Raw genomic sequence first — 509 nt, 5'->3', positions numbered from 1 at the left:
ACGGCACCTGCAGCACCTGCAGCATCACTCCCTCACTCACGGTCGCATGGCCGGGGACCCCGAGACAGGGATGGGGTCTGTGATAAGGTACGCGCTCCCAAGGGGGCCGGGCACATCCAGCGCAGGCACCTCCACTGGCACAGCTGCAGTCACGCGCTCTTGGGATGGCGACTGCGCAGCCTCGGCCACGGGATCATGGCCATCCTTTGCTTTAGGGGTAATGGGACCATATAAAGGCTCCTGAATAGCTTCACTGACCACGATGGATCCATGCAGGGGTTCAATCACTAATGCATGTTCTGTTTGATCCTTCATCTCCAACAAGATCTCGTGCCAAAAACACTCGTGATAAGCTCGAGGATTTTCAGGAGGACTAATATCAAAAAGTAAGTCTTGAGAAATATAGAAGAAATTTTTGAAAAGCCAGTTAAAAAAATGTTCTAGATCTCCCGCAACAAATACTTTCTTGTTTTGTTGTTCAAGGATTCCTTTAACTTCTAGATACATTT

The sequence above is a fragment of the Corvus brachyrhynchos genome, unplaced genomic scaffold (genome assembly GCF_000691975.1).
Source record: "Corvus brachyrhynchos isolate BGI_N302 unplaced genomic scaffold, ASM69197v1 scaffold194, whole genome shotgun sequence".
NCBI lineage: Eukaryota > Metazoa > Chordata > Aves > Passeriformes > Corvidae > Corvus > Corvus brachyrhynchos.
The sequence above is the reverse complement of the archived record's forward strand: the minus strand, read 5'-3'. Positions refer to the sequence as shown.